Raw genomic sequence first — 9,179 nt, 5'->3', positions numbered from 1 at the left:
ATGAGGAATTGAAAACACATCTGACTGGCTGACTTACTGCAAATTAAGAAATTATGTGACGAAACTGTATTATGAAGCCAAGATCAATGATATAAAGAATGATGGGGGGGAAAAACTTTGGAGTACTTTAAATTAAATTATGGGCAGGAAGACAAATTCGACTCCATCTTTCATTGAATCAGATGGCTTATTCATCACAAAACCATTTGATGTTGCCAATTATTTTAATGAAAACTTAGGTGGGAAATGCCAACAACGAACAGTGAGCCATCGTATTCATGCATAAAAAATCTCATAATGAAAGAAAAGCATCACAAATTTGAATATTGTAAAGTTAGTGTGGGAGTGGTGGAACAATGATTGTCATCGATCAGTAGTGACAAACCTCCTGGCATTGACAACTTAGATGGAAAGCTACTGAGGATGGTAGCTGACTCTATGGCCACTCCTATCTGTCATATCTTTCATCTGAGCCTGGAGGAAAGTCTTTGTCCTCAGGCCTGGAGGGAAGCCAAAGTCATTCTGCTACCCAATAGTGGTAAAGCGGACTTTACTGGTTCTAACAGCAGACATATCAGCTTGCTGCCAGCTCTTAGCAAACTGTTGGGAAAAAATGTATTTGACTAAACACAATGCTATTTCTCTGTAAACAAATTAACAACAGATTTTCAGCATGCTTATAGAGAAGGGCACTCAACATGTACTGCACTGACACAAATGACTGATGATTGGTTGAAAGAAATTGATAATAAGAAGATTGTGGGAGCTGTACTGTTAGATTTCAGATTTACATTTTAAGGGGTGGATCAGCTTAATATTGCGGAAAAATTGTTGCTTCCATCAATGTAATTGTCTGCATCATTTCCAATCCCCCATATATTTTGGGGGGTAAATATATATTCATATACATATGCATACATACATATATACATACACATACCTATATAGACATACATACTTTTTAAAAGAATATACCTTCCTGTATTATTCAACAAAACCCTACCACCCCTCCCACAATTGGAGTAAACTAATAAACAATAACACTTCTACCTTCAGTTTAAACATCTTATACACATTTTACAGACAATCTATTTTACAATAGTTATATTTAGTTTGTTTTAGTCCTTCCTCTATTTCTGATGTCCATCCAGTTTGATTTTGATTTGTAACTGTGCTATTTCACAACATTTCTGAACCTATATACATTTTTTCAGACCCCGTATGTTTTACATTGGTTATCTTGTTATTAGTCCCATCCTTCAGCTCCATTCAACCCCTCCCATCTATCTCTTAACACCATCCATTTTGGATTTCTATTTGCCATATATTTTTCAACTGTGCTGTGATGCTTCACAAAAGTACTGAACCTTTCTATTCTCATAGTTTCTACAGATTGTAAATTAAAGATAAACATTTTTGCTAAAATAATTATTATATTATTGATTGATTGACTATGGCTTTTCAAATCACCCAGTATTGCTATCTGCAGGGTTAGTTTTAGGTAAATGTTGCAATTCTTCAGCCATTCCTGGACCTGTGACTAAAAGCGAGCTACATATGGACAATACCAAAATAAATGATCTAATGACTCTGCCTCCTCACAGCAAAATCTGCAGAGCTGGGAAGATTGTATCCCCCATATATATAACATTCTATTGGTTGCAAGAATTTTGTATAGTAATTTAAATAGAACAATTTGAAGTTTTGAATCCGGCATTGTTTTGCGTATCAATTCATAAACCATGTGCCATGGAATGGGTACATCGAAAATCTCTTCCAAACTATTTTGCAATTTATATGGCACAGTTGTCAGTTTTTTGGTCCTTAAATGAAATTGGTATATGTTTTTATTTATCACACTTTTCTTTAACCGTTTATGTTCTTTAATACAGGGCCGACATACAAGTTCCTTACTTTTTTCCCCTTCTACTTGCCTCTTCCATTTTTGTGGTAATGCTGCAACTAGTTGGTTGTAATTTTGGGTAGAGCAGACATTTCCATATATGTCTGTGTTAGCTGCATGTGTGACATAACTCCACCAGTCCTACTTATATCATTCACAAAAATTATACCTTTTTTAAAAACATTGCTTCGAAAAATACGTCGTTTTTTAAATCAATTAGTATATTTGAGTTTAACCACAATATTTGTTGTATTATTTGTTCTGTCTTTTCAGGTGGATTAAACTGAAATTGCAACCAAGTTTCTAAGGCTTGTTTAAAAAATAAAGATATTTTGGAGATTATTTCCCTTTTCAAACAACCGAAAGTGAGCAGGTGTAATCTGAATAAAGGGGAAAAGGCCCTTCTTGAACATAGGATGAGACATTCCTACCAATTTACTAGAGAACCAGTTTGGATTTAAGAATAACTTTTGTATGACTGATGCCTTTAGTGCGAGGTCTAATGCTTTAAAATTTAATCATTTCTGCCCTCCGAATTCATATTCGTTATATAAATAGTCCCTTTTAATTTTGTCTGGCTTGCCATTCCAAATAAAATTGAATATTTTTTGTTCATATAATTTAAAAAGCAAAACCATAAGCAAATAAGTTAACTGTGATATGACTAAAGAGTTAATCAGGGTGATTTTTCCACAAATAGACAGGTATTTTCCTTTCCATGGTAGTAAGATCTTATCTATTTTTGCTAACTTTCTATAAAAAATTATTTGGAGTGAGATCATTTCTTTCTTTTGGGATTTGTAAACCGAGTATGTCCACATCTCCGTCCGACCATTTAATTGGTAAACTACACGGTAATGTAAAATGTGAATTTTTTTGTGATCCAACACTTATCATAAATTGGTCTTAATCCAGAGAAGATAGCAAAAGTATCTAGATCCTCTGAGGCCATGGAGAGATTCTAATTGTGGTTTTAAAAGAAAACATGAATCATCAGCGTACAATGACACCTTAGTTTTTAAGCCACGGATTTCTAATCCCTGAATATTATTGTTTGATCTAATTTGAACAGCTAACACTTCGATGGCAATAATAAATTGATGTGCCGATAGTGGACAACCTTGTTGTACTCCTCTACATAGTTTAAAACTTTCTGAGATGTAGCCATTATTTACTATTTTACACCTCAGGTTACTATACATAACTTTAACCCATTTTATAAGAGATTCCCCAAAATTGAAATATTCTAGGCATTTATATATACACTCCAGTCGTACTTTATCAAAAGCCTTTTCAAAATCAGCTTTGAAAACCAGGCCTGGTGTCCCCGATATTTCATAGTATTCTATTGTTTCCAGGACTTGTCTTATATTATCTCCAATGTATCGTCCATGTAAAAAACCTGTCTGATTAGGATGAATAATATCTGACAATACTTTTTAAATTCTATGCGCCAAGCATTTTGCTAGGATTTTTGCATCACAACACATCACAGAGGTCTCCAATTTTTTTAATGGACTGGATCTTTATATATACCACTTGGGTCCTGTTTCAGTAATAATGATATCAGACCTTCTTGTTACATGTCTGATAATCTACCATTTATATAGGAGTGGTTAAAACATGCTAATAATGGTCTTCTGAGTATATCAAAAAAAGTTTTGTATACTTCCACTGGTATGCCATCCAGCCCTGAAGTTTTCCCAGCCTTAAAGGCTTTCATTGCATCAAGAAGTTCTTCCTCTGTAATTTGGCCTTAACATCTGTACAGAAAGACTCATGTGAACTTTACATTATTATTAGGAAACAAATCCATACAATTAGTTTCAGTTAGTGGAGATGGAGGAGACTAAAATGAAAACATATTATTTTAAAGTATTTTACTTCCTCTTTCAAAATATCATTCTGTGAATCATGAGTGACTCCATCATTTGTAACAAGTTTCAATAAAACATTTTTGGTAGCATTTCTATATTGAAGATTGAAAAAGAATTTGGTGCATTTTCCCCCATATTCCATCCAGTTCGCTGTATTGTTATAATATATATTATAATATATTACACTGGATCCTTCTTGAATAAGTTCCTCCATTTCTTTTTGTTTTTCCTCAAACTTATTCTGTGCCTCTATGGTACAGTTTTTATTGCTATCTAACTGTACGGTTAGTCCTTCAATTTCCTTTGTTAATATTGTGTCACGTTCTGACCTTAGTTCTTTTGTTATTTCTTTGTTTTAGTGTGGTCAGGGCATGAGTTGGGTGGGTTATCTATATTTGTGTTTCTATGTTGTTTTTTTCGTTTGGCCTGGTATGATTCTCAATCAGAGGCAGGTGTCGTTAGTTGTCTCTGATTGAGAATCATACTTAGGTAGCCTTTTTTCACCTGTGTTTTGTGGGTGGTTGTCCTCCGTGTCTGTGTGTTCCACACGGAACTGTTTTGGTTTTCGTTCGTTCAATTTATTGTTTTGTATTTCAGTGTTCAGTTTGTTCTATTAAAGTTTCATCATGAACACTTACCACGCTGCGCTTTGGTCCTCCTCTCTTTCTCCCAACGAAGATCGTTACATATTGACTCTTTTGATCTAAATTGCTTTTGTTTTATAGATGAGTACTGAATTGCATGGCCTCTAAAGGCACATTTAAAAGTGTCCCATACAATAAGGGGATCTACTGTACCTATGTTATGTCTGAAAAAGTCAGTTATAAATTCTTCTGTCCTAGTTCTAATTAATGTATCATCTAGTAGGCTTTGATTAAAATCCCAATATCCTCGCCCACGTGGAAATTCTGTAAGAGTAATATATATGCCAATTATGTGATGATCCGACCGCATTCTGTCCCCTATCAACACTTTTTAAACGTTTGGTGCCAGAGAGAATGGTATAAGAAAGTAGTCAAGACGACTAACTTGATTAAGCCTCCGCCATGTATATCTTACTAGGTCAGGGTATTTAAGTCTCCATATATCCACTAATTCCAATATATCCATGACATTCATGATTTCCTTAAGTGGCTTAAGGTGATAGTTTGTAGTGTGATTTCCTTTCCGGTTCATAGAGGTATTTAAGACCGTATTAAAATCTCCCACCATAATAATAGACTCTAGTGTTGCTTGTAGAGTTGATAAATTCTTATATATATTTTCAAAGAAGCTTGGATCATCATTATTCGGACCGTATAGGTTAATAAGGCATATCTGTTTATTGTCCAATAACATATTTAAAATAATCCATCTACCTTGAGGATCTGTTTGGACAATTTGCACATTTGGATCAAAATTACTGTTAATTAAAACCATCACCCCTTTTGAATTTCTTTGCCCATGGGAGAAATATATTTAGACCTCCCTCCCCCCCCCAGTCCTTTTCCCACGAAACGTCATCTAAAATTGTTGAATGAGTTTCCTGTAAACAATTTATATTATATTCCTTCTCTTTTAGCCAGGTAAATACTGATCGTCTTTTCTTATTATCTGCTGAGCCATTACAATTGTAACTGGCTATACTTAATTCAACATTTACCATAATGAGACAACTTTCAATTCTATTTATCAAAATATATGTTTGTAAACGTACCATTAAAAAGTAACATGATGATTGAGTGTCTATATAGCTGTACCTTGATATTTGCATTGCTACTAAGTAAACCGCCAATTGGTCCCCACTATTCCACCCGCTAAAATTGACCATAACCTGTTGTTGAAAAAAACGTACGTGTTATGGCTTTTCAACCTCTGCCATGTCGTAGATTCACAGCTATCTATCTAATAGAACTCAAAGGGTTTTCTTTAATGGAAACTTCTCTGTCAAACATGTAAAGTGTGGTGTACCGCAGGGCAGCTCTCTAGGCCCTCTACTTTTCTATTTTTACCAATGACCTGCCAATGGCATTAAACAAAGCATGTGTCCATGTATACTGATGATTCAACAATATACGCATCAGCCACCACTGCTAATGAAGTCACTGAAACCCTTAACAAAGAGTTGCAGTCTGTTTTGGAATGGGTGGCCAGTAATAAACTGGTCCTGAACATCTCTAAAACTAAGAGCATTGGATTGGTACAAATCATTCCCTACATTCTAGACCTCAGCTGAATCTGGTAATGAATGGTGTGGCTGTTGAACAAGTTGAGGACACTAAATTACTTGGTGTTACTTTAGATGGTAAACTGTCATTGTCAAAACATATAGATTCAATGGTTGTAAATATGGGGAGAGGTCTGTCTGTAATAAAGAGATACGCTGCTTTTTTGACACCACATTCCAAAAAGCAAGTCCTGCAGGCTCCAGTTTAGTCTTATCTTGATTATTGTCCAGTCATATGGTCCAGTTCTGCAAGGAAAGACCTAGTTAAGCCCCAGCTGGCCCAGAACAGAGCGGCAAGTTTTGCCCTTCATTGTTTTTTAAAAACCTTTATTTAACCAGGTAATACCCATTGAGGTTAAAACAGTATTTTGTGAGGGCGACCTGGCAAGAAGGCAAAACAGGGAAATAGCAGCGTGTACACAAAATATTACAGAAAAATACAAAATACACAGAAAAGAGTGTCACAAGTTACAGATACAATTGAAGATTTGAAACCGCAGCTATCACAAACAGTGTTGTCGATCAGAGTCTTAAAAACAGGCAAGGACACTAACTCGCCTAACTGTAATATCTTTTGAAACATGTTCCTGGATGAAGGGGCATTATGGGAAAACGATTGTTTCGCCATCTCAGTTCTAGCCTTAAGAACAGACAAGGACAGCAGCGACTGTGAACAAAGACTGTATTGAGTGACTGATCTGGTCAGTAAAGAACAGAGATACAAAGGGAGTTGTCCCATCAATGCTTTGTACACAAAAGTGCCTTGAACATAATCCTTTCTGACTAACATTGAAAAGCATGATGTGTGCCTCAAATAGAAACCCAATTTCAGTTAGAAATGTGCTGTTTAAAATTCATCTTTTCATCTTACCAAATCCCAAGATACTTATAGGAGGTGACCCTATTAATTTTCTGTCATTTTATAGATCAAATCTGCAAGTGATTCCCTCGGTTTTCTTTCAAACCATACATTTAGTTTTCCTTGCATTAAGCACAAGTTTCAATTCGAAAAGGCTGCCTTTAAATAACATCAAAAGCCAAATGTAAGTCTTGAAAAGCCTTCTCAATATTAGATACGCATAAATAAATCATTGTGTCATCAGCATACAGATGGAGAGGCCTTCGATAAGTCAATAAAAAGTGAAACACAGTGATTTTTATTGTCCTAAGCATCTAGAATATCACCTATAACCTTACTTACTGCAGTAATTGTACTATGCTTGGCTCTAAAATCGAGATAAAATTGAGTTATTATAAAGAAAGTCTTTCAACTGCGAGTTCATCAGGTTTTCCAAACCTTTTGCCAGTGCAGACAGTTTAGATATGAGACGATAGTTATCCAACAGGGACGGATCTCTACACTTATGTAAAGACGTGACGTAGGCTGCTTTCCAGACTTTTGGAATGGTATTACTCGCCAATGAAAGATTTAATATATGAGTGAGGGGCAGCAATGATCGCTGTGCAAATTCTTAGAAAATAAGGTTTTAATTCATCCGGGTCAGACACTTTCTTAATATCAATAGATTTGAGTGCCTTTACAACTTCTGACAGCTCAATCTCTGTAAAAATGCAAGATGAACCATAATCAGAAGGCTGATATAAATACTATTAATGCCAGTCTCTCTTGGCTAAGAGTTGAGGAGAGACTGACTTGCATCACCTCTTTTTGATAACAAACATGAATGTGTTGAAAATCCCAAATTGTTACACAGTTACCCCACCAGACATGCCAACATGGGGTCTTTTCACAGTCCCCAAATCCAGAATAATTTCAAGAAAGCGTACAGTATTATATAGAGCCGTTATTGCATGGAACGCCGTTCCATCTCATATTGCTCAAATAAACAGCAAACCTGGTTTAAAAAAACAGATAAAGCAACACCTCACGGCACAACGCCTCTCCCCTGTTTGACCTAGATAGTATGTTTGTATGTATTGGTATTGATATGTAGGCTACGTGTGCCTTTTTAAATGTATTTTTTTACATGTATTTCAATTGATGTAGTTCTGTCTTTGTGCTGTTCTTGTTTATTAATGTTCTGTATTATTTCATGTTTTGTGTGGACCACAGGAAGATTAGCTGCTGCTTTCGCAACAGCTAATGGGGATCCTAATAAAATACTAAATATCAAAAGGTTCCTGATGAGGCCTTTGGATGAAGGCTCATTTCCTTCTCTCCTAGTTCACTAAGCACTAAGCACTCTGAAAATCTTTTAGCTGGATTCGATGGTGCTGTAATATATAATTAGCCGACTATAAGGCCTATCTCTGGGTCTGAGCTGATACCAACTGCCGAACCCAGAACGCTGCCAAATGATTATCTTCCTCATAGCTATCTCATTTCAAAACATAGTGAAGAACATGATTGTGCTGTGAATGAGAATCAGGCTCATTATATCACTTCCACACATTTACAGCTTTGCAGAGAAAGAAAAAGCACAAGAACCCCCACCGTCCATGCTGGATGAACTGCCATAACTGTGACATCCGTCCCAGAACAAAACCTTTTCAGTACTGTCAGCCCGGCAGCTGCCTTGTCTTGATGTGTCACTTAATCATTTCGCGTATTTTGGATGCAATTCAAATATTCTATGAATAACAACAACAACAAAAAAGCAACATCCATTATGTCCCAAAACAGTGACTGTGGAGCTGATATCAGAGTACACGAATGGATGGTCACAATACTTTGAGTGGTTTGGATGCAATTGGTTCGGGTGCAGTACAGTGGAGGAAAAAGTACCCAATTGTCATACTTGAGTAAAAGTAAAAGATACTTTCATAGAAAATGATAGAATAGAAAAGACTCAGGTAAAAGTCACCCAGTAAAATTCTACTTCAATAAAATATTTGGTTTTAAATAACTTAAGTATCAAAAGTAAATGCAATAGCTAAAATATACTTAAGTTAAAAAAAAAATCAAATTCCTTATATTAAGTAAACCAGACGGAAACCTTTTTCTTTACGGATAGCCAGGGGCAAAACTCATGTGCATGTGTTTAGTGAGTCTACCAGATCAGAGGCAGTAGGGATGACCAGGGATGTTCTCTGTTTAGTGAGTCCTCCAGACCAGAGGCAGTAGGGATGACCTGGGGATGTTCTCTTGATAAGGGAGTGAATTTTCCTGTCCTGCTAATAAGCATTCAAAGTGTAATAAGTACTTTTAGGTGTCAGGGAAAATGTATGGAGT

This window comes from Salvelinus alpinus, chromosome 3 (assembly GCF_045679555.1).
Source record: "Salvelinus alpinus chromosome 3, SLU_Salpinus.1, whole genome shotgun sequence".
Lineage (NCBI taxonomy): Eukaryota > Metazoa > Chordata > Actinopteri > Salmoniformes > Salmonidae > Salvelinus > Salvelinus alpinus.
Note: the sequence above shows the minus strand (reverse complement) of the source record.